At 36.4% G+C, this 25397-nt stretch overlaps 1 protein-coding gene and 1 non-coding gene across 2 annotated transcripts in view; both read left to right on the top strand.

Moving 5' to 3' along the window:
* Rxfp1 (relaxin family peptide receptor 1) overlaps positions 1-25397 on the top strand; it is a 134032-nt gene that overhangs the window by 9141 nt on the left and 99494 nt on the right. The window lies entirely within an intron of this gene.
* Positions 23078-23151, top strand: Trnaa-cgc (transfer RNA alanine (anticodon CGC)). The gene has a single exon. It is a non-coding gene; the product is annotated as a tRNA-Ala (tRNA).

The raw sequence follows: 25397 nt of genomic DNA, 5'->3' as shown, positions 1-25397 counted from the left end.
TTAAGCAGGGCTCTGGCTTCCTCTAAGGACCCTCCCTTTCCTTGGGCTGCATATTATTACTTGAGATAAGTGCTGTTTGAGTAACTCCCAAACTCTTGGTTATTACCACCACCTCACTTCCCAAGGGAACAGGATGCTTCATTCTCCCATGCAATTCTCACCAAGTTCAGGATAACTGCTTTGAGGACATCACATATTCTTAAGCCTCTCTACAGAGGTTGTGGAAAGACTCAATGCTCTGCATCCTTTGGTATGTTTGCTCTTGATATTCTAAACCACCATGGTATAATTTACTAATAAAAATATTTTTAAAAATAAAGCTGATAAAATTAAAATATGTATATAATATAAATTGTATGTAACATATTATATATAGATAATATATGTAATTTAATATTATACATAGATAATATATAGTATGTGTAACATTCTCTCTAAAGCACTTGGTTTTTGCAGTTGAAAGTCATGACTGTTAAGTTTTAGAACTCAAAGCCAAGAAGTTGACTATTCCAGAAAGGATCTTTTGTGCTTTATCCTCCTTGGCAGTTCAGTCCAAATACTGACTTTTAGTGGCAGAAAAGAAAAAATATATATAAAATTGTGATAAAAGCATGATTTATCATAAAATCAGGTAGCACTTTGGTAAACAAGTATTATAAACACAAAGCCATGGTTATTTAAAATTAATAGTTATAATGAAATATCTCAGTAAAACATAAACCCTTTTGATAGTTTGCAATTCATATAATAGCACAGTTTTAGCAGGGTCAGCAGACAAAAGTGAATATGTATGTTTACCCCCACTTTCAAGAACCTTCTACGCAAGAATCAAAATTTTCAAAATGTGTATAATGGTGGGTAGTTTTATTCACTTTATCAAAGGAATATTTTTAGCTGGCAATTTTTAAAATCACATTAAAAAAAGTGTTCAGGCTATTTGATCCAAACTCAAACCCAGCATCCTATATTCTTTCGGATACCGTTTCTTCCTATTTTTCCATTCTTTTGCCTAGTCAGATTTCTCTTACTTCACTTACACCTTCCTTTTGTGTAATTTTTATTTTTAATCTCTTTCCCTACATTTCACAATAGTCTTTCTTTTCCTTCCTTTGTTCTAAACGATACTAAACACAGTATTATAGAAGAAAACATCGTGACATGTTATTTGAAATTTGAAAAGTTCCAAATGATTAGACTTTTCTATTAGTATTCTTCCACAAATGTTTTCTGACAAAACGCCTAAAACAATAGAATTTACAAGAAGTAATTGGAAGGGAAAAGGAATAATCTGACATCATAATACCATCCTCCTCGAAGATGATATATCACAAACACTTCTCTCTAATTAGTTCCTGAGAGACATACTTTACTTTTCAATTTATTCTGGAGAAATCCTTACAAAATTTTAATATATATTTTAATATGCTTTATTTTATGTTCTTAGGTACACAAAATGTGCTATATCAAAGTTACCATATTTTAATCAGTGATATGAATTATTTACGTTGCTGAACTTGTAGTGATGATTAAATTGTTGAGATTCTGTTTAAAAGACTAACACTTTTGTCATCTAATTAAATTCAGAAAGGTAATGTTTCCTCTCCAGATAAAGGACAGTCTCGGATTTAGGAATTTATCAAGGTCACAGCCTCATAAATATTTAATCTAAGACTTGAACCCAGATTTATCTGATTTCCAAGCCTGAGTTTTTTCACTCAATACACAAACAGCAAAACCATATTACATAATTATGTGTATGAGCTCTTATTTTATAGGACAAGTATTCCTATTCCCATTTACTGAGGAACAAGCTAACCTGGCAAGTGAACTCATTTTAGATCTAGCAGATATTGCTTCCTGGGGAAAAGGGCACTGCATGAACAGCTACAGCATGCACAAAGTCAGAATCAAAAAGGGAGGACTGGGGTTGTGGCTCAGCGGTAGAGCGCTCAGCTAGCACGTGTGAGGCCCTGGGTTCAATCCTCAGCACCACATAAAAATAAAGATATTGTGTCCAACTACAACTAAAAAATAAATATTAAAAAAAAATTAAAAAAAGAATCAGGAAGTGACATGGCAGGTGCAGGAAACAATGAGAAGTTCTGGGTGTCTTAAGAACAAGCACTTGGAGATAAAGCTAGAGAAGATCATTGGAACCAGACCATAAAGGTCTTTCTTTGCATGCCATGCTCCAGAATCTGAACTGTAAAATATGAGTAACTGAAATGGAGGTTTTGCACAGAATGATATAGAGGTTTATTCTTTAGAAGTAACCCTGGCAACTTGCAAAAGCAAAAAAGTAGGTTAGCATGTGAGAAATTAAACGCAATCCCTGAAGGAAGCATGGCCATTGCACTTGAGTCACCTTAAACCAGACAGGTAGAAGTCCAAGTCCAATCAGCTGCTAGATTTCATGTTATTTTCCTAGGACTTAATTACGTTTTTATGTATTTTATCCCTGACACATACCTATAATATACACAATAATACATGTAGACTATAATATAAACTTTTTAAATTCCCTGACTACTCTAGCACTGGCATTTTTGACATTGCATTCCACAAATGTCCAATTTTTATCTCTTATTTTTAAATTTTTTAAATTTTTAAATCAGTCAGAAAATTTAAGAAATTTTATTCAGCAACAGTAAAATCACAACAGTGGAAAACAGCACAGATAAAAATACTTTAAAATGTTGTGCTCAGAGGGCCAAGGCCTAGTATCTGTAAGAATATAATTTCAGGACTGGGGTTGTGGCTCAGTAGAGCACTCACCTAGCGTGTGCGAGGCCCTGGGTTTGATCCCCAGTACCACATAAAAATAAATAAATAAAATAAATGTATTGCATCCAACTACAACTAAAAAATAAATATTAAAAAAAGAATATAATTTCACCTTCCTTATATTTACATTTTAACCAATAGCACTACTCATGATAAGCTTTATGCACAGGTGTACACATTAGCTCACTTGGATTTTCCTTTATATGGGTGCTATAAGGCGAGGATGAAATGGTGCTGAATGAGGAAGGTGCTTTATTGAAAATACATCCAAGATACCCTCACTTCCTCAGCATATTTCCAATTTCTTTAAAAATTGCAGAACCGTGGTCATGCAAGAGAAGCAACTTTCCAAGTACATCTTTATAATAAGAATACATTATATCATTTTGACAGGTAATTAACAATTGAAGTAAAAGGTATCTGACTGAAAACAAGCTCATTTTGCAAATACTGTGTGCTTTGTGCAAAAAATAAAAGCATTGCTAGTGACTTTTAATATGACTAGAAAACTATAGGTTCTTAAAAAACTATAAAATAGTTTCACTACATTTATGAAGAGAAATGTGATTCACCCTCAGCTGGACTAAGTTTTCTGCTTCTGGTATAAATTAAAAACTTCTTTAGAAACTGTATTCACCTTTCAAAATTATGTAGCCAGAAAATTATATACATTCTGGAGTTGCAATATTGGTGGACTGCATAGGATTTATACTGGTAAGCTAAAGAATTTCAAACGTATGTAAAACACAAAATTTTATCTACTGTTTCCGCAAAAGACTGAATTCTATGTCAACTTGTCAATTTCACTTGATTTATACAAGTATACATTCTAAAACCTAAATCTGAAATCCAACCTCTCTTTAGGATTTTTGCCACCATCTGATGATAAACCATAACTGTGGTATATATAGTATTATCCCCACTGCTAATTTTACTGGAGAGCTAGTCTTAATTTAAAATATTTTTCTTTTTCTTTCTTCCTCTAACCCTCTCCTCCCTTTATCACTGCTTCTCCACACCCACCCTCCAAAAACAAATCTTTTTTTCCAAAATCTATTATTTCCATAGATGAAATCTGTGACCCCTAAAATATCCATGGCACTGATATAGAGCTATGTCCTTTGAGGAACAAGGACTTGCTTTTTAACAACACTAATACTCAACCCAGGATGCCCTTGGTAGATATGGATAGAAATTGGGTTTTAACTAGTGAAGCCAAAGTCTGGAAGAAGGAAAAAAAAAAAAAAAACCACTTTCCATGAGTTCTAAATAGATTGTCACAACACTACCATCCTTAAAATACTATTCTAAATATTTCATATACACAAACACTTATTCATTCTTCCTTTCTTCAACCAAATTTTTAAGCTCCTACCATCTGCTTAGCACCAATATAAGTATAAGAAATCAGTGGTGAACAACACCAGAAAGATCTACCACCTGCAGGAATTCACATTCTGGTGGTGATTTTTGAATAACAAAAAAAAGTAAACTAACAAAAAAATTTCTCAAATAGCCATTAGTGTTGTGAAGAATAAAGAAAATGCAGTGGAATAGGATAGTACCTAGCAAGGAATACAGAGACTTTAGCTACAATGATCCTAAACAGTCTTTCTAAGGGAGGGATACTTAGGCTCAGACCTCAAAAATGAAGAACATCTGATCTTGAAGTGATCCAGGAATCAAAGTATCCAAGAACACAGACCAGCAAACTCAAAGACCCTAAGTAAGATCAGTGCTAAAGGAAGAAAAGTAGAAAGAAATCAAGTCAGTGAGTAGGAATGACCCATTCGTGTAAGGTCAAAAATTTTGGATTTTATTTTAAGAACAATGAGATGCTAGTAGAAGTTCTGAGTAAGGACACTTTCATGGTCTAATTTGTTTATGAAAGATCCCTCTTGCTGCTGTACTGAGAAGAGGGTTAGAAGAGGCAGGAATGTAAGCTGAAAGGAAGTCCAAGTGGGAGATGACTGCGAGTCGGAAATCATGCTGGGCTCACACTCTAGAGAAAGAAGCTGAGACAAGAAATTGACATTCAGGATATTTGTAGACAAAGAGTCTCCACACTTGCTGAAGGATTGCAGGTGGAAGATGAGGAACAAAGAGAAAGGGAATTGTTTATTCCTTAAAGATGAGAGGATGCAAAAGGAATTGTAAGGGTCAAAGAGAAGCTAAAGAGATTTTTTTAAGAGAACGAATTCATTAAAAATAAATAAATAAAAATGATCATATAAACCATGGCTTCTCTGCTTAATAATTCATTTATAAAGGAATGGTGCTTCCTCTTCCTCTAGATGAGCATCCAACCCATTTATTGGTCTAGTGAGCTGGATACAAATGAGCAGGTCAACAGGCAGTCAACAAAGCAAGCCCAGGTAGCAACAGCAATAACAAGAGTATGACCAAAGAGGTAGAAAATAAATCCTTTCTCACTATTTAACCCAGTGACCTGAATCAGCAACCACCTCATAGGTTTGTCTCTTAATTTGAGGTGGCAGCATAGACAGAAAAAGGAAGTCAGGTAGCCAGCAACATGAAATAAGTGCCCATGGGTGGGAATGTTCATTAAAAGGCAATCGGGAAAGCTTTGGAAGTGAGGACGCCCTACAAAAATTAAGAATAGTATTAAGTAGCTCCTAATGGATATTTATAACAAGAGAAAGAAGGTGTAAGTACTGTCCACTTGGAATCAGAGAAGGTCTTAGTATCAAAGTGGACCACATGTAACAATTAGCATCTTAGCCAGTACTTGTTTGGCTCATGGTGCATATGAGTGCATGAATTGGAGATTGATTGGATGATACAGATTCCATGAGGTATATTTTTAGCAGAGTTATTAGTTACAATAGAACTAATCTGGAAGTAAAGACCAATGGATGTACAAAAGGTGATTCATTTTTGTACTTTGACTTCCGTGAAAGGCAACAGAAAAGACCCTTTCAATCCTTTAATTTTTTTCAACCATGCAAAACAACCAGGGAAAGAGTTCCTAACCTCTGTGTTAAATTTTAAAACTGAGGTTTAATAAAACCTTGATGAAGCCCACAGAGTCACTACCAGGAACTTCTAAGAACAACATTGTCCGCCCAGTGGCAGCCCCACAAGTATATGGAGCACATGGTAGAGACCAAGGTTGTGGTCATTCCAAGAAAAGGTCAAAGCAGGAGAACATGGCATTCAAATTTAAATAAGCTTTTGGTTTTGCTGAATAATAAATAGTTGCGTGAAAATGCCAAGAAATTAAGTCCTAAGCCCTCAATTGATGTCATTAACAAAATATTAGCCACCACAGGAAATCCAAAAATGAAGCAGTGACCACTTAAACCTGTGGCCTAGCGGCATGCCATTGGACCACAGTTACTGCCTGGAGATGCCCTTGGTGACATTCAGAGTTCTGTTATTGTTATTTTTTCCCCAAAGGTAAGATCTCCACTAGGCACCATGGTCAATAAAAGCTTCTCCAACTCTTACAATGTCTCCATGCCTTTGAGATTGACCTTTGGTTAAAGATTTTTAAAACCCTAGGTTCCAAGTCATAAAATCACAGGTGAAATAAAATGAAATGTTTTATAAATAATATTCCTAGCATATAAAATTCTGTTTGCTTCATATCCAGAATTCTCAGAAAACTTGAAGTATGGAACCCATGTATGATGTCTAGGTAGTTTCCCATTTACTCAAAAACTGTGTGGGTATGTACTCAAGTACCAGGCAGAAAAAGAGCCAAAGTTTCTCCAAAACAGTGAAAATTTAAAAACCTGGGAACTTCACAAACCATTTTCAGCCACAAGTTAAAGAGATGATTACCAAACTTATCTTTTAAAACTCTTATCTTTAAATTTTTCAAGCATGCAAAAATATTACAAAAGTATTGCAATGAACACCTACAAAGATTTCTCCTGGATTCACCTTGTGTTAGCATTTTGCCACATGTGCTATACCTCCCTCACCAAACATATATACATATTTTTGCTTGCAAAATGAGGAAGTTGCAGACATTTTAACCTTTTATTCCTAAATACTCTAATTTTACTTTGTAAGAATTACATTTTCTTCACCCCCATACAATTGTAAATGCAAGAAGTTTAACACTCATAAAATAATACTATCTATGCTGAAGTTCATATTCACATTTTATCAATTATCACAATCCTGATCCAGGATCACACATGGCCTTCAGTGGTCATAGCAATGTAGTCTCTTTCAATCAGGAGACAATGTGAGATTTGAAGAATGGGGACCAGTGGCTACTTAGAATAGAATATTCTTCAACTTTGGTTTATCTGATCCAAGCATCCTTTTTCATATATACCTAAAAGTACAAGACTGTGGCAAAAGTTGTCATAGATATATACCAGAGCAAGCAACGTGTTGAAGATGGGGACTGAGTTCTTCAAGACTGAGTTCTTCTCAGATTGGCATCAATTTTGCTTACAAGAGCTTTCTGTTTTCACATGTCATTTGTTTTTCTAATTGTTCTCAGGCAATCTTTCAACAAAAACATCACACTTAGCTCTCTTGCCTAAATTTTCAAGTCATTCCTAAAGTGTTTCCTCTAAACCCTACCCCTGGCCTTCACTTTTTGACAATCATTTTCAGGTTCCTTTATCTAGATACACAGGTTTTTGTACTTCCCTCCAGGGCAGTCTGATTTGCTACTCTCATCAGCCTCTTTTGGATCAGTTAAAAATTCATTCTAGAAGCAACAAAGATGAAGAACAAGTGGCAGTGGCTGAGACAAATAAGAACTTAATTTTTTCACAGAAACACAAAAGCAAGTGCTTACTGGCCTTGGGTCTGCTGTCCAGTCATGCTGGGAGGGTCCCAAGCCTTCCTATCCTTGCCACTCCATCACCCTGTATGCACTGGGTTTTATGTTACACTTTCTTCCATAAGATGGAAATATGGCCACTGTAGCTCCACACATCAAGCCCAGGTTCAAAGCAGAAGAAAGGAAAACAATGATATACAGTTGAATTTTCCCCTCTTTCATCAGGAATGCAGTAGCTTTTCCAGATATTCCCAGTTAGACTTCTACCTCTTAGGTCTCCTTGGTCAGAATTTGGTCACATAGCCACACCTAACTACCAAGGAAACAGGAAACCAGAATACTATTGTTGTTGTTCAGTTGAGTCATCTTGTCTACTGGTGCAGAACACATTGTCACCACAAACAAAAAAGGGGTCCTGTTTTCAGAGGAAAGGGGGAATGTGACAATGCACAGGCAGTGAACAGCTTCCCAGAGTCTTAAAACAGTATTTATATTATTTATTCTCTACTTTTCCTTAATTCCATTTCATATTTTTTCTCAGTTTGTCTCAATTTAGCTTCTCTCACTAGTACTTCCTCTTGAGAAATGAACTTTCAAACTGTTCTTTATTAACACTCCATCTCCACCTGGAATCAAATATATTATAACAGCTGGTATTACCTCCTCTTTTGACATGTGAGGAAATGTCGGGTTTGCTAAGATAAAGTGACTTGCCTAAATTTGCCCATCAAAACTTTTCACAAGAGTACAACATAACTTTACTGAACATCTTGTGTAGTATCTGCCACTCAGAATACTTGGTGCCTATTTTTGCATTCTACTCTGTTTGGTCTCTTTTGACAATATTTTGTGCATTTAAATATAAAGTTCTCCATGAGACTTGATCAACTCAGTTATTTCTAGAAACTTTACTAGAGAGGAGAACTTATGAGAGGAATATATTTTCTTCTTTTTAATTTTCTTGCTTAAACCCCTAAAGATAAAAGATAATCAATGTCTTCATTGGAAATCATTGTTTCATATGAACCATGAATCTAAATTTATAAACCTTCCTTCTCCAATATTTCTGTCAAGAAACCCTAGAGAAATACTTATTTAGATGTAACATGTTTGTCTCTGAACTTAAGGAAAAATACCTTGGAAAACTCTAGATGAAAATAAAATACCCTGATGAGGTAATGTTATGGTTTGGATGTGAGGTGTTCCCTAAAAACTCATGTGTGAGTGCAATAAGGTTCAGAGGAGAAATGATTGGGTTGTAAGAGGCTTAACCCAGTGGGTGAATTAATCCTCTGATTGGGATTAACTGAGTGGTAACTGAATGGTATGGTGTTGCTGGAGGAGGTGGGAATGGAGCATGGCTTTGGGGTATATATTTGTATCTGGCAAGTGGAGATCTCTCTTTCTGCTTTCTGATCACCATGTGAGCTGCTTCCCTCTGCCACACTCTTCTGCCATGATGCTCACCTGCCTTGATGTTCAGCCCCACCTTGAGCCCCCAAGGAATGGAGCCAGCCTTCTATGGACTAAGACTTCTGAAACTGTGAGCCCTCAAATAAAATTTTCCTCTTCTACAATTTTTCTGGTCAGATCTTTTAGTCACAGCATCAACAAAACTGACCAAAACAGGTGGCATCTCATCTCTTCAATGAAGGATTTCAATGGGGAACAGAACACTTAGAAGAGAAATTATAAGGAGGAAGTCAGAAAGTATAATTGAACTTGATCTTGAAGATTTATACAGGTTAAAAAAAAGATATTCAGAGACACTCGCATAAGCCAAAAAATAAAGTTGGGGATGGAAAAAGGGGTGGGAGGAGGCAGAAGTATCAACAAGTTTTCAGGAGTTTTTAAGCAAGTCTACATGGAAGTCTAGTAGAGGCACAGAGGTTAAGAACACATGTTCTAGAATCAGACAGATATGGTCTAAATACACTTCTACTACATACTAGTTCTGTGACCCCTAAACAATTTACTCCTCTATGTTATATCTTCCTGCACTGTAAAATCATGACAATAGTAATACTTGTTTAATGGCATTGTTAGGAGGATAAGGTGAAATGAGTCATTTAAAGTACTTAGCTTAGTGCCCAAAATATATTAAAAACTCAAAACCATGAAAGAAAAAACTACTGACCAGAGTGAAAAGTTAATATAATGGACTATTAGATTTTGTTTAAATGTAGATCATGTATCAAAGTGTTCATCCACAGATGATGAATAAAGAAAATTCAATATAATATTACATATATATTAAACACATAATGGAATACTGCACTGCCTTTATAAAGAAGGAATTCCTGCCATTTGTAACATCATAAATTAACCCAGAGGACATTATGTTAAGTGAAATAAAACGGGTAGAGAAAAACAAATATCACTTGCTCTTGCTTATACATGGAATCTAAAAAATTCAAAGTCATACAAGTCAAGAGTAGAATGGTGGATATTTAGGACTTGGGGGAAGAGAGCTTGGTTGGGGGAAATGGAAAAATGTTGGTTAAAGAGTAAAACATTTCAATCAGACAGAATGAATAAGTTCCAGAGATTTATGAATATACTTCATGATAATGTATTATACACTTGAAAATTGCTGAGTAGGTATTAAATGTTCTCATCACAAAAAAAATGATAAGTGTGCAAGATAATGGCTATGTTAATTGCTTGATTTAATCATTTCATAATATGTATGTATGTAAGATCACATTGTCCCCCATAAATATATACAACTTTATTTATCAATTTTAAATTTCAAAAAAGAGAAACTTTTTAAATAAAGACACACACACACTAGGGGAATGGAGACTGTGGCTAATTGGCAACACTTAAACCATAAGGCTAAAATGTAATCAAAAGGAAAATATCAAAAATATATTACCTAGGGGCTGGTAATATATAATAGGGGTTGTGGCTCAGCAGTAGAGCACTCACCTAGCATGTGCGAGGCCAAGGTTCAATCATCAGCACCAATAAATAAAATAAAGGTATTGTGTCCAACTACAACTAAAAAATAAATATAAAAAAAAATTATTACCTAGACATGAGCTAATACAGATTGGAAGTAAGGCTGAGACAGTAGGAATGGAAATAAGATGTTAAATTAAAGAGTTATTAAGAAAAAATACAACTGTCTTTGATTTAGGATCTTTACTTCTTGGCCGAGCTATCAGCATAATCAATAAAACTGGCTGTTATCACACCAGTGAGTTGGGATAGAATGTGACAGGTAGACAAGAAAAAGATCTTTATTGTTGTTTGAGACATATGCTTGTAAAATACAGATACAAGATCCAGAAACCTCAGCTGCACTCTGTGTTAGAAAATAGAGGTATTCGTTCAGTAAATGGTTATTGAAGGCTTATTGTAGCAGGATAGTACTGAGCCCTAACTAAAATTTATAATGACATCCCACACAACTGAGGATTGCTATCCTAAACCCTCAAAACCTGTGATTCTTAAAATCCCAGACATTAAAAAAAAAGAAGAAAGAAAGAAAATCCCATTTTTCCAGGCCCTCATTCATAGTTTCTTTGCTCATTTCTTACACATAAGTCTAACATACGTGAATATCTGCATTTTTAGCCACTGCAGTTTTAATAATAAATTTAAAATGAGAATTAGAGCAGTGGAACTACACAGCCAAATTAATGATTCAAGTGGTAGCTGGTGGGAAGAAAAAAAAACTATAAAATGTTGGCAGAATTCCAAAAGCATAATTCTGTAGTCAAATTTATATAACAAAGTTCTTCCAAGTGGTCTTAAAGGCATCACCACACTTTTCAACATGATAACCTGATTTACAAAGGAAAGGATAATATGTCTTCAATAGATTTCCAAAACTTCAGAAGTAAAGCTAAACACACACAAAAATCATATTAGAGTCATCAATATAGAGGGGTTTTTTTCAAGTTTGCTAACAAGAGGAGATAAGAAATGGGGATCTAAGTGGTATGAGAAATTGGATAAGAAAATTGTTTTCGTTTTGCTTTGTTTTTAAGATGGGATATATGGAATGTGTTGGGAATGATCTGGGAAGGTGCTAAAATTGATGATGCTTAAGAAAGAAGGGAAAATCATTGGACGGTGTCCTGTGTAGGCGTGGATGGAACTGGAAGCGCAGGGGAAGGACCCACCTCAGACAGGGCTAAGGACAGCTGCTCTGTAACATAGCACAGGGAGGCCATCCCTGGGGAGATGTACTGGGAGGGGTGTGGGGCTCCTCCAGGGGTCTCGGCTCCATCACTGAAGCAGAAAGGTGAGATAGAAGCTGGATGTGTGAGAAAAGAAAAAATACTTTTCTTATACCAATGAGACAGGGAAAGTTCTTGGGAAAAAGATCAAAGGGAGAGGAAACAATTGCTGCCTAGCATTAAAGGGCCACCTCAGATTTGGGTCTTGGACTTGAAATGGATCCTTGCTTTTCTCCTGTCATGTTTAGCCACACAAGGGCAGGTCACAGAGGAACTGATTTGGATGTAACTGAGGTTTTGCATGCAAGGAGGAGAAGGGGGTGATCCTTTGCTGCCCATTATAACCACACCCCTATAACAAAAGACAATTTAACAAGAGAAAAAGCATAACAATGTATTTAATCATACTTTTATATGACAAGAGAGCCTCCAGAAACAAAGACCAAAGATACGGAGGAGATATCTAATAATATGCTTAGGTTCAATGAAGCACAGACAACATGTGGAAATATGATTGCACAAATGGAGTATGATCTAAGAGGAATAGAGTGCGTGGAAGGCCTGTCTGTTCAAATTCTTCTTGGCCTCTCAGTCATAGCCTGTCTTTGTCTTGGGTAGGGGCAGCACTTTCCAGAATAAAAATCTTATGACCTACTCTTGGGCAAGGGTAGGCCAGAGAATTCCTTGATGGCCAGCTCTTACACAGAAAGTCAAGGAAAAGTCCAAGCAATAATTTTAGGTTATATGGCTGGCTTTGGGAAATGGGGTTCTGGTTTCTATGCTCTGCCTTGGGGAAGAGCAATTCCAGTTTCCATGGCCTGCCTGTGGGAAAGGGGAAATGAGGGATGAGAGCCAGGAGGGGAAGAGGAAGACAGAGAGAAACTTTGCTTCTGAGCCTGCACCTGAGGACTTCACCTTGGGGTATCATTTTCTGAGCACCAAGATGCCTTTTTCACAAAAGAGAATCCTGCTGTAAGACTACAAGGGGTACATTTTAAGTGCCGCAAATCCACAAATGCCAGATTCATGAGTCCTAATGACTCTGCATAGACTTCTCTTTATTCATTCAATAAAGATTTACTGGGCTGGGGGTGTGGCTCAGTGGAGCACATGTAAGACACAGGGTTCCATTCTCAGCACCAGATTAAAAATAAATAAATAAAACAAAGTTATCATGTCCATCTGCAACTAAAAATGTTTTTAAAAAGACTTACTGAGCTTTGTGTCTACAGAGTAACACATCTCAAAGTCTCGAATTTGAAGTCTAAAATGTTCCTTTAAAGGATAGCTTCTTTTAAATATCTGTTTATGATATGTATAAATTCATGAAACTAATACAAGCTGTCTGAAAACAATTTGTGCCAGAGTTCTTCAATTTTGGCAGAATATGCTTAAGTCATCTCATTTTTCCAAACCTCCAAAGGTTGTCTCAGTAACCCAATCCATTGTTTAATAGTCCTTGTAGTTATTATAGTTACAATTCCTTACAACTAAAGTGAACAGGAACATCCTCCCTGGCATTATGGACACGAGCTGCTCTTTCCCAAGTCACTTGTCAAAAACAACCTTCCAAGAAATACAAGAGCTGCACTCACCCCTCTGTCGGATAATGTCCAAATACTTCTAAAAACCTCAAAATCAATGGTAAATTCTTTACTAGAGGACAAACAGGCACAAAAGTAATTAATTGCCTTTTCCTTAAGTGAGCTTGTGTCTTTGCAGGCTGCTGACACGGAATGTTTTTCCTGTTAATTAGTCACTGCCATTGTTTGGTTGTGTTCCTCAAGGCTCTTGTATGGAAGGCTTGGTCCCCAGCGGTACTGCTACCAGGAAGTAGTGGTAGCACCTTTAAGAGGTGGAGAAGGAAGTTAGGTTTAAGAGAGTGAGCTATGACCTTGAAACAGATATTGGCACCCTGGCTCCTTCCTATCACTCTTTTTGTTTCCTGGCTACCATGAGGTGAATAGGCCTCTTCCACCATGTACATGGGCATGATATGCTGCCTCTCCACAGGCCCAAAAGATTTGGGCCAACTTGCCATGGACGGAAATCTCCAAAAATGTAAGCTAAAAAAAACTTTTCCTCTTTTTAAGTTGATTATCTCAGGTGTTTTGTCACAGTGTGGGAATCTGACTAATGCATTTACTAATGCTAGTCCAGGGTCCCACGACATAGGCACTACCAAGATTTTAGGATAAATAAATATTTGTTTGGGGGAAATGTCTTTTACACTGTGGAAAGGTTACCAGCCCCCCTGGACTCTACCTACTGGATGCCAGCAGCACTGCCAAGTTGTGACAATTAAAAATGTCTCAGCCAATTGCAGTGGTATGCACCTGTAATCCCAACAACACAAGAAGCTGAGGTAGAAGGATCCTTGAAACCAGGAATTATGGGCTAGAGTGTGCAAGTCAGATGTTTACACTAAGTATCAGTAGTGTGATCATGTCTGTGAATAGCCACTGCACTCCAATCTGGGCAACAAAGTAAGACCCCCATCTTGTATAAAAATAGAATTCCCCAGATATTTCCAATGTCCCCTGGCATGCAAATTCATCTGTACTTGAGAACCACTGGTCTGGTCCCACCTTGTTTCTAAAGGTCTAAAGAAAACTAATATTAAAAATAGTTTTTATTTTCACAAATTTGAATTATCATAAATAAATTCAAATAGTTTTTATTATTTTTTAATTTCCACATTTTTTATTTATTTATTCTAATTTGTTATATATGACAGCAAAATACATATGCATTCATAGTACACAGAGCAAAATTTTTCATGTCTCTGTACACAAATTAGAGTCACACAATTCGTGTCTTCATACATGTACTTAGGGCATGACTTCCATCCCATTTCACCATCTTTCCTACCATGCTGCCCCCTCTCTTCCCCTCCCTCTCCTTTACCCTCCATTCCACCCATGCTCCTCCCACTCCTCATCCCCATTATGGATCAGCATCCTCATATCAGAGAAAACATTTGGTATTTGGTTTTTGGGGGGATTGGCTTACTTCACTTAGCATAATATTCTCCAATTCCATCCATTTGCCTGCTAATGCCATGATTTTACTCTTTTTTAATGCTGAGTTATATTCCATTGTGTATATATATACAACAGCTTCCTTATCCATTCATCTACTGAAGGGCATCTAGGTTGGTTCCACAATTTAGCTATTGTGAATTGTGCTGCTATAAACATTGATGTGGCTGCATTACTATAGCATGCTATTTATAAGTCCTTTGAGTATAAACCAAGGAGTGGGATAACTGGATCAAATGATGGTACCATTCAAGTTTTCCAAGGAATCTCCATACTGCTTTCCATATTTGTTGCACCAATTTGAGTCCCACCAGAAATGTAGGAGTGTGCCTTTCTCCCCACATCCTTGCCAACACTTATTGTTGTTTGTATTCTTAATAGCTGCCATTCTGACTGGAGTGAGATGAAGTCTAAGAGTAGTTTTGATTTGCATTTCTCTAATTGCTAGAGATGTTGAACGTTTTTTCATATATTTGTTGATTGATTGTATATCATCTTCTGAGAATTGTCTATTCAGTTTCTTGGACCATTTATTGATTGGGCTATTTAGGGTTTTGGTGTTTAGCTTTTTTAGTTCTTTATATTTCCTATAGTTTAGTGTTCTATCTGATATGTGAGTGGTAAAAATTTGCTCCCAAGATGTAGGCTCTCTCTTCACCTCACTGATTATTTCCTTTGCTGAGAAAAAGCTTTTTAGTTTGAATCCATCCCATTTGTTGATTCTTGATTTTAATTCTTGTGCTCTAGGAGTCTTATTAAGGAAGGTGGGGACTAATCTGACATGATGGAGATTTGGGCCTACTTTTTCTTCTATTAAGTGCAGTGTCTCTGGTTTAATTCCTAGGTCCTTGATCCACTTTGAGTTGAGTTTTGTGCATGGTGAGAGATAGGGGTTTAATTTCACTTTGTTGCATATGGATTTCCAGTTTCCCCCGCACCATTTGTTGAAGAGGCTATCTTTTCTTCAATGTATGTTTTGGGTGCTTTGTCTAAGATAACTGTATTATGTGTGTTAGTCTCTGTGTCCTCTATTCTGTACCATTGATCTACCAGTCTGTTTTGGTGCCAATACCATGCTTGTTTTTATTACTATTACTCTGTGGTATAGTTTGAGGTCTAGTATAGTGATGCCACTTGCTTCACTCTTCTTGCTTTAGCTATTCTGGGTCTCTTATTTTTCCAGATGAATTTCATGACTGCTTTGTCTATTTCTGTGAGGAATGTCATTGGGATTTTGATTGGAATTGCATTAAATCCGTGTAGTGCTTTTGGTATTATGGTCATTTTGACAATATTAATTCTGCCTGTCCAAGAACAAGGGAGATCTTTCCCTTTCTTCTAAGGTCTTCTTTAATTTCTTTCCTTACCGTTCTGTAATTTTCATTGTAGAGGCCTTTCACCTCTTTTGTTGATTCCCAAATTGTTGTTGTTGTTGTTGTTGTTGTTGTTGTTGTTGTTTGAGGCTATTGTAAATAGGGTAGTTTTCCTAGTTTCTCTTTCAGAGGATTTGTCACTGATGTACAGAAATGATTTTGATTGATAGGTGTTCATTTTATATCCTGCTACTTGGCTGATTTCATTTATTAGTTCTAGAAGTTTTCTGGTGGAATTTTTTGGATCTTCTAGGTATAGAATCATATCGTCAGCAAATATTGATAACTTGAGTTCTTCTTTTCCTATCTGTATCCCTTTAATTTCTTTCATCTGTCAACTTGCTCTGGCTAGAGTTTCAAGAGCTATGTTAAATAGAAGTGGTGAAAGAGGGCATCCCTGTCTTGTTTCAGTTTTTAGAAAGAATGCTTTCTATTTTTCTCCATTTCGAATGATGTTGGCCTGGGACTTAGCATAGATAGCTTTTACAATGTTGAGATATGTTCCTGTTATCCCAAAATACAAGGGTGCTATATTTTGTTGAATGATTTTCTGCATCTATTGAGATGATCATATAATTCTTATTTTTAAGTCTATTGATGTGATGAATTACATTTATTGATTTCCATATGTGGAACCAACTTTGCATCCCTGGATGAACCCCACTTGATCGTGGTGCACTATCCTTTTGATATATTTTTATATTCAATTTGCTAGAATTTTATTGAGCATTTTTGCATCTATGTTCATTACAGTTGATCTGAAGTTTTTTGTTTGTTTGTTTGTTTTGATGTGTCTTTCTCTGGTTTTGGAATCAGGGTGATATTGGCCTCAGAGAATGAGTTTGAAAGTGTTCCCTCTTTTTCTATTTCATGAAATAATTTGAGGAGTATTGGTATTAGTTCTTCTTTGAAGGTCTTATAGAACTCAGCTGTGTATCTATCTGCTCTGGGCTTTCCTTGGTTGGTAGGCTTCTGATGGCATCTTCTATTTCATTGCTTGAAATTGACCTGTTTAACTTGTGTATATCATTCTGACTCAGATTGGGAAAATCATATAACTCCAAAAATTTGTTGATGTCTTCAATATTTTCTATTTTATTGGAGTACAAATTTTCAAAATAATTTCTAATTGTCTTCTGTATTTCTGTAGTGTTCGTTGTGATATTTCCTTTTTCATCACAGATGTTAGTAATTTGAATTTTCTTTCCCCTTCTCTTTGTTAGCATGGCTAAGGGTTTATCAAATTTTTTTAGTTTTTTCAAAGAACCAACTCTTTGTTTTTTCAATTTTTCCAATTGTTTCTTTTGTTTCAATTCATTGATTTCAGCTCTGATTTTAATTATTTCCTGTCTTGTACTGTTTTTGGTGTTGATTTGTTCTTCTTTTTCTAGGGCTTTGAGATGTTATTTTAGGTTATTTATTTGTTGACTTTTTCTTCTTTTAAGGAATGAACTCCATGTAATAAACTTTCCTATTAGTAATGCTTTCACAGTGTCCCAGAGATTTCAATATGTTGTATCAGTGTTCTCATTAGCCTCTAAGAATTTTTTAATCTCTTGTTTGATGTCTTTTGCAACCCACTGCTCATTAAATAGCATATTATGTAGTCTCCAGGTGTTGGAGTAGCTTTTATTTTTTATTTTATCATTGATTTCTAATTTCATTCCATTATGATCTGATAGAATGCAGTGGTAGTATCTCTATTATTTTTTTTTTATTTGTTAAGAGTTGCTTTGTGGCATAATATATGGTCTACTTTAGAAAAGAACCCATGTGCTGCTGAGAAGAAAGTCTATTCTCTTGTTGAAGGATGAAATATTCTAAATATGTCAGTTAAGTCTGTTATTGATTGTATTATTGAGTTCTATAGTTTCTTTGTTTAGCATTTGTTTGGAAGATCTATCCAGTGGTGAAAGAGGTGTGTTAAAGTCCCCCAGAATTATTTTGTTGTGGTCAGTTTGACTCTTGAGCTTGAGAAGAGTTTGTTTGATAAACGTAGATGCTCCATTGTTTGGGGCATATATATTTATAATTATTATGTCTTGTTGATGTATGGTTCCATTAAGCAGTATGAAATGTCCTTCTTTATCCCTTTTGATTAACTTTGGCTTGAAGTCTACTTTATTTTATTTGAGGATGGAAACCCTGTTTGTTTCCACAGCCCATGTAAGTGGTATATTTTTCCCAACCTTTCAGTCTGTGGATGTCTTTTCCTATGAGATGAAGTCTCTGGAAGGCAGCATATTGTTGGGTCTTTTTTAAAAATCCAATCTGCCAGTCTGTCTTTTGATTGATGACTTTAGGCCATTAACATTCAGGATTCTTATTGATACATGTTTTGTATTCCTGATCATTTTGGTTTATTTTTGGTATTTAACCGGACTTTGTTTCTCCTTTGATTAGTGTTTCCTTTAGTGTAATAAGTCCCTTGCTGATTTTTATTCTTGTTTTTTTTATTTCCTCTTATGGAATATTTTGCCAAGGATGTTCTGTAGTGCAGGCTTTCTAGTTGTAAATTCTTCTAACTTTTGTTTATCATGGAAGTATTTTTTTTTATTTTGTCATTAAATATAAAGCTTAATTTTGCTGGATATAAGATTCTTGGTTGGCATCCAGTTTCTTTCAGAGCTTGTATATGTTGTTCCAGGATCTTCTGGCTTTCAGGGTCTAGGTTGAAAATCTTCAGATATCCTAATTGGTTTCCCCTATATGTAATCTTATTCCTTCCTCTTGAGGCTTTTAAAATTCTCTCCTTATTCTGTATGCTAGGCATTTTCATTATAATGTACCTTGGTGTGAATCGGTTGTGATTTTACACATTGGTGTACTATAAGCCTCTTGTATTTGATTTTCCAATTCATTCTTTAGGTTTGGAAAATTTTTCTGTGATTATTTAATTGAATAGATTGTTCATTCCTTTGGTTTGGAACTCTATTCCTGCCTCTATCCAATAATTTTTAAATTTGGTCTTTTCATGTTATTCCATAATTCTTGAATGTTCTGCTCATGGTTTCTTACCATCTACACTGTGTGGTCAACATTGTTTTTAAGATTATATAATTTGTCTTCATTGTCTGAGTTCTGTCTTCCCAGTGATCTAATTTGTTGGTGTTGCTTTCTATTGAGCTTTTAATTTGGTTTATTATTCCTTTCATTTCAAGGATTTTTGTTTGGTTGTTTTCAGAACCTCTGTCTTCTAATTGAAGTAATCTTTTGCTTCCTATATTTGTTTATGTATCCCTTTATTGAAATGATCTTTTGCTACCTGTATTTGCTCTCTTATATCATCCTTTAATTCACAGAACATTTTAATTACGTACATCCTCAACTCCTTCTCTGTCATTTCTTCTGTTGTGTTGGTCAGGGATTCTAATAATGTAGTATCTTGGTTTGTTGGGGGCACTTTCTTCCCTTGTTTTTTCATGTTGTTTGTGTGTCTTTACTTCTAGCACTGTGGATTCAAGGCATTACAGTTTTTACCCTATAGGCCTATAATTTCCTGGCAGGTTTCCAATACCTCTCCTTTAAGAGGGAGAACAATGTGAACAGATCCCAATACAAACAATATACAACCTTAAACCGAATAGCTGCTATTAAGACATTTAGGGTTTTGTCACAATATACAGAAATGCTAAATTCCATTATTATCTACAATATAAACAGTAGGTTTTCAAAAGTGTGTACTGTTTCTGATGGTGGACAAATAATTGGGGTGAGGTGTAGGATGAGATATTGAGGGTATAGGAGGTGAGGATATAGAGTTGTTAGGTATTAAAAAGTGTGAAAGAAGAATCTAAAGAAGTGAGACAAGAGAGAAAATGAATTTAGGGAGACAAAAAAAGTGAGAAGACAGTAGAATACAAAAAAAACATAAACAAACATAAATGTAAAAACAAGAGATAAAAGAATTTACGACACCACTGTAATATACTATTCAAATATCCCAGTCCTCAGCAGCCTAACTCATTAAAAGTGCTTGGTTTCACAAATGTTGGGGATGTGATGACAGAAGAAGAGAGAGGGAAAAAAATCTCAAAGGAAGATACGAGGATTGTTTTCTATCTTTCCTGTATCTTTCTGTATTTTTTGTATCTTTTCCATTATCTTTCCTGCTTCCCTTCTCATCCAGTAGGTGGGGCTGTCTGTTGTTTGCCGGTATCTCCACCCTTGTGATGGTGAAGGTTATTAGGGTGGGAGGATTGGTCTTGGGGACAGAGCTCCTGGAGGTGGGGTATAGTACTTGCTGGTCCTCCAATGGGAGACTGCACCCCCAAAGACCTCCTTTGAGGCCCACTCGCGTGATGGGGGCACCTGGTCTTATCTCCTTATATCACCTGTAGGCCTCACAATTCCTGGTCTCTAATTTAGTCTCTAAACTGTATTTCACTCACCCCTCCCTTTCTACTTCCCAATCAGAAACTTTTCTCTCTGGAGGTTTTAAGGGCTGCTGTCTGGGGATACCACACCTGTCACGGAGAGCTGTTTTATATTGGGCAGTTCAGGACCTGATTTTGTGAGCTAGGGACAGGCCAGGTAGCAGCACTGTTCCAGGTTAGCGGCTGCCAGGGAGAGAGAGGAGTTGGGGACTTTTGGTAGACTGATACTGTTTCTAAGCCCCAGTGGGGGTTCTAAGCTGGGAGTTACCTCAACTAAATATGGCCACAAAGGTGTCCCAAGATGAAGGTGGCTGCTTTCAGCATTGGGGTTTTGGGTCGGATGGGTCTGGGCAATGGCATTGAGCAGCGTGTTCAGAGATGCAGCTCTGTGGCACGCAGTGTTATGGCTGGCAGATGTCACTGGACCCCGGGCAGTGTCCCCAGGTGTAGGGAACTGCAGCAGTGGTTGCAGTGCCCCAAGATGGAGGTGACAGGAGGAGCCCCACATTGGTAGATGGGGGTTCCCACAAGAGTAGCAGAGCACGAGCTGCATCGGGGTGTCCTGCATGAAAGCAGTGGCTATGACCCCTTCATGGGTGAGCAGCCAGGAGTCCTTTGCAGGTGCTAATGCTGGTGGTCCTACTCAGGCACCCGGAGGACCGGTGTGGATGAGTGGCCAGGAGTCCTGTGCTGACATTGAGGCCTGTAAACGTGCGCAACACGGTGGCCAATTCCTGGGTGGGAGAAGCTGTCGGGGGTCCTCTAATCACTTGTAGAGAAACAGTATTCTCACTACTTGAATTTCTGGTCCTGGAGCAACACAGAATGCAGCCTCCCTCTAGCCTGCCATCTTGGATCTTCCCTAGTTTTTATTATTAACAGAAAATTTTCCCAAGGATCTTAACTGAAAAGTAAGCCCCACTTTCACCTTCACAAATACTGTCCACCTTCCCATAGATGACCACTGTTAACAATTTCTTGTTAACATATTATAATTGGATAAGCTCAAGTATATCACTAGGGTCTTGGCTTCCAATAAATGTTTATTGAAATCCTAAAGTTTCGTATTATGACTTTGGCAATTGAATTACACTGGGACTCATGAAAAAGTCACAACAACTATTCAAAGTCAAGGCTATTTTTTTCTTTTTTGTGCACCACAGTTCACACAGGCACATCATGCACACACACACACACACACACACACATTTGTTTAGTCAAGAAGAATGGCAATAACTCATTCTCTGACAGAAAAAGACCACCGAAAATCAGTACTTGGATCTCACTTGGCAACCAACATAGGTGATTGTTCCTGTTTCTCCAACCTCTGAATCTCAAAGGATTTCCCAGTAAAGGAAGATTTAAATGCTGCCTCAACAATATTTTTGCTGTTGCTGTTAAAATTAAGCTTTTTTTCAAAGACACTCTCAAATGTTTAACTTTAATATTTTTTAAGGTCTTACATGTGGGAGTTATTCTTCAGCTATTCAGGTTTTTTTTTTCAATTAATCAATAAATTGTTTTAGGTGTAGTTTTGTGTGAGATAAGAATATTCAAATTAGGCCTGGGAATATAGCTCAGTTGGTAGAGTGCTTGCCTAGCATGTACAAAGCCCTTGGTTCAATCCCCAGCACCACCACCAAAAAAAAAAGAATATTCAAATTAAAAGCTGTAATCATGACAATCTAATTTCAAGTACAACTAAGAGCAATTGCATTTGTACCAACATCAAGTATTAACTCATAAGCCAAATTTCTCATCCGTGTCACAAGTTCACCTTCATCAACTTTCCACTGCACAGCTGAAATTCTGCAAAGTGTGTTAGTTGAGTTCTGAGTCTATTTTGTCTCCCAATCTCTGTCAAAATTATTAATTTCCTGATTCCAGTGCCATGCAAATTTCCAGCACATAGAAAATCCAGATATATTAAATACTTTATTCAGGTAGTCAGAAAGCCTTCCAAAACTTACTGAGAAATACATCTACACCTAAGCCACATATTTTCCCTTCAAACTTAGCAATACCTACAGCATATTACGTTTCCTTAAACTTTCCTGTCCCAACCATGTATTCCTTATCTGAAAAGAGATTGCTATCACCTTTGGGACTAAATGAGTTGAACTTAAAAAAAAGAAAAAAAAAGATTCAAATGAAGCTATCCCCTTTCCCATCACACTCTGTGTCCTTTGTAATTTAATGCTTGTTGTTCTCATTTGTACCCCAAAACACAAAACCTTCTAAATAGAGATTCTCAGTAAATAATAGGCAGTCAGAATAAAGGGATGGGTAGATAATGACACATATACTTCAACATGGTTTATCCAATAGTTTAATATAAGTTTATTCTTGGAAAACTATTCTTAATTTTTTCCTTAATGACTACAAAAAAAAATAAAGCTGAACCAAATATTCTTGGTTGATAGGGAATCACAAAAAAAAAATAATCTTTAGCAAAGTACATATTAATGCCTATGGGAAACACATCTGTCCCTCAGGCACATTGTCTAAAATATATTTGACCTTCAAAACTGGGCATAAGGGTTGAGGATATAGCTCAGTTGGTAGAGTGTTTGCCTCGCATGCACAAGGCCCTGGGTTCAATCCCCAGCACCACAAAAAAAATAAAGAAAGAAAGAAAAGAAAACTTGACATAGATATTGAAAGCTTGAGAAACCAAGGTTATATAATTGTACAATAGGCTGCTATTGGCCATTTATTAATAAATGAGCTCTAGGGTACAAAAAAGTCAGACATGAAAGAGTGTAATCAAAGATATAAGCTAAGTGATTAGCAGCTTTAAAACTTCTCAATACATTTTTAATATATATTTATCATAGAACCAGTCAATAACAGAAGTGGTGAACACAAGAATTTTAAACTAGTGGTTATAACCAATAGCTAAATAAATATTAGCCTCCACAGAATTTGAAACCCAGCTTTTCATTTAAACAGAATGGGATGTTAAAACCTGATTGTGTAAGTTAATGTGCCAGTTACACAATGTTAAAATTGTTACATGTTTAACAGAGTCAGGTGTGCTTTTACTGATATACTCATAGTTGAAAATGTATTTTTTAATAAAATTCCATTCAAAGACTTGCAGAACCTCTGGTGCACCTTCCTGAAACCCTTATTTTACTAAACTATGTTTTAAACCACTGAATTAATGTGATTACTTAATTCCTGGATGTTTTTGTCAGTTTTTTTGCTGCTGTGACTAAAAGATCTGACCAGCACAACTGTAGAGGAGGAAAAGTTTATTTAGGCCTCAGGTTTCAGAGGTCTTAGTCCACAGAAGGTCGGCTCCATTCCTTGGGGCTCAAGGTGAGGCTGAACATCATGGCAGGAGAGTGCAGCAGAGGGAAGCAGCTCAGTGGTGATCAGAGAGCAGAGAGAGAGGTCTCCCCTGGCCAGATACAAATATATTCCCAAAGTCATGCCCAATTCCCACCTCCTCCAGCCACACCCTACCACTTCAGTTACCACTCAGTTAATTCCAATCAGGGGATTAAATCACTATTTGGGTTAAGACTCTTACACCCAATCATTTCTCCTCTGAACTTTCTTGCACTGTCTCACACGTGAGCTTTTGGGGGACACCTCACATCCAAACCATAACACTAGATAATGAGACATAACCTAAAAAAAAATTGCAGAGGGTGGTATATGCCTGTAATTCCAGCTACTCAGGAAAGCTCAGGAGGATTACTTGAGCCCAGGAGTTCAAGGCCAACATGGGCAATATGCAAGGCCCTGTCTCAAAAAATAAACAAATAAAATAAAATAAATTTGTGGAAGATCAGAGATCTACAGGGATAACCAATGAAAACTAGAATGCCTAGTGTATTGAACTTTTTCTTCACTATACCAGAAACAGATGTGCTATAAAAATTAATCCTGTATATCAATTACACATCCAATATTAAGACAAATGGCTGTGCATTCTAATATTGTGGTTTGTATATTAACAACAAAAAGAAAAGGTGCTTTTTCTTTTTTCTACTTTAATAGGAAGTGCAGACTGTATCATGCAAATCAAGAAGGCAGAAATTCATTCATGGCAAGGTATAGTTGTCTTTTCTATGGCAAATTAATGTTCTTGCAAAATTCTAGAATAACTTTTTAAATACTTCTGTCTGTTGTGCTGATATTAGTGAATTACCATAAGTTTGATAAATAAAATTAAATTACCATTAAGTCAGAGAAACCTCAGAACTGATAATATACCTTCATATAAAACATAGTTATAAAAAGCTTGCAAGCAGTATGGAGATTCCTCCAAAAACTTGAAATGATAACACCATTTGACCCAACTATCCCACTCCTTGGTTTATACCCAAAGGACTTAAATTCAGCATACTACACTGGCACAGCCACATCATTGTTTATAGCATCTCAATTCACAATAGTTAAACTATAGAACCAACCTAGATACCCTTCAACAGATGAATAGATAAAGAAAATGTGGTACATGTACACAATGGAATATTACTCAATCTTTAAGAAGAATGAAATTATGGCATTTGAAGGTAAATGGATGGAACTAAAGAATATCATGTTAAGTGATATGAGCCAATCCCAAAAAACCAAAGACCTAATGTTTTCTCTGATAAGTGGATGCTGATCCACTTATGAAGGAACTTTGGATTGTGCAAAGGGGAGGGGTGTGGCTGTGGGGATGGGAAGGATGGTAGAATGAGACAGATATTATTACCCTATATATAAACACGATTACACTACTGGTGTGACTCAGCACCATGTACAGCCAGAGGAATGAGAAGTTATGCTCCATTTGTCTCCAATGTGTCAAAATACATTCTACTGTCATGTATAACTAATTAGAACAGATGTTTTTTAAAAAG

Source organism: Marmota monax, unplaced genomic scaffold, assembly GCF_021218885.2.
Source record: "Marmota monax isolate L192 unplaced genomic scaffold, Marmota_monax_Labrador192_F-V1.1 WCK01_AAM20220418_F8-fsc00002, whole genome shotgun sequence".
In the NCBI taxonomy this organism is placed as follows: domain Eukaryota; kingdom Metazoa; phylum Chordata; class Mammalia; order Rodentia; family Sciuridae; genus Marmota; species Marmota monax.
Note: the sequence above shows the minus strand (reverse complement) of the source record. Positions and strands in the feature narration are given on the sequence as shown.